Below are 1,297 nucleotides of genomic sequence, written 5' to 3' on the forward strand. Positions count from 1 at the left end.
GAGTCCGTGGTAACTGAAAATTTACTTTTTCTGTGTCTTTAATCAACGTTTTTCAGAAAAATCCGCACAGAAATGAGTTCTTTAATGGGCATGAAAGGTGTTGAGCCAAAAAACAAAAATTTAATAAAAATTCACAAACCTGCGGAAAAATGCAAGTTTCTTCATTTTGATTATTTTGACGAGAGCCTGATTCCACCACGCTGCCACACATATATGGGTGGTCACGGTAACTTGATCTGTAAGAAAACCCCAGTCGTGTACCAATGTGATCAGCAATGCCGTCTTTCCGTTTCAATTTGTGGTTTTACATTATTGACTGTATTGTATGGCATTTCGGTTTTTGATATTAAATGATTGACTGTTGTGCATAACATTTCTGTTTATGATATTTCATTATTGACCGTAATGCGTGTTGTAATTTTGTTTGATTTAAAAATTAAATTGATTTTGATTAGAAAAATTACGTGTGGCCAGTTATTTTGTATTTATGCAAGAGTCGGACAATAAACAAGGATACAGAACGAGCTGCGGAGCTGGCCTACCATAGAAAACTACATCTCCCCTCGACACTTAACGGCAACAGAGGATGAACAAGTAAAGTAAAAGTAAGTAAGTTACAGAAAGAAGACTGGAAGCCACTGGGATGTGGTATCATAGACGAATGCTCAAAATCTCATGGTCAGAGAGGAAAATAGACACAGAAGTTCTTCAGCTGGAGGCATGTGAAAGGCTTTTAATCAGAACCATCAGAAACAGGCAATTGAGTTCCTCTGGTCTCATAAATAGAACAAATGGGATCGAGAAACTGCTGTTTTTGTTTTGTTTTCGTAAGTGTTTTACGGCGCAACTATGAGCTCGCGGGACACATTAAAACATTTACTCTTTGGTAGGAATTAATTTTGAATTTTACTTGGGTGGCGGCAGAAGCTTATTCCATCGATTTTTGGACCGCCGGGAATTATTTACGTGCGCAACTTGCACTCGGGACCTCCGAGATATTTTGCCCTTATCCGAGAAGGCTAGATGTTAGATCTTACCTACCTTAAGATCAGGGTTTTTTTGTTGGGATTTTTTTTGGTAAGTGTTTTACGGCCGAAGCCTACTCTTTCGATTTTGGACTACCAAGGGATCTTTAACGAGCGCAACTTGCACACGGGACCTCCGAGATTTTTCGTCCTTGTCCAAGAAGGCAAGGTGTAGATCTTTCCTACCAGAAGATCAGGGGTGTGGCTGAAAGACAGCAGTAAGAAGGAGCCAAGGAATAGCAGTAGAAAGGCTGCAGAAAGAGTCAGGGGCC

The sequence above is a fragment of the Aplysia californica genome, unplaced genomic scaffold (genome assembly GCF_000002075.1).
Source record: "Aplysia californica isolate F4 #8 unplaced genomic scaffold, AplCal3.0 scaffold01200, whole genome shotgun sequence".
Taxonomy (NCBI): Eukaryota; Metazoa; Mollusca; class Gastropoda; order Aplysiida; family Aplysiidae; genus Aplysia; species Aplysia californica.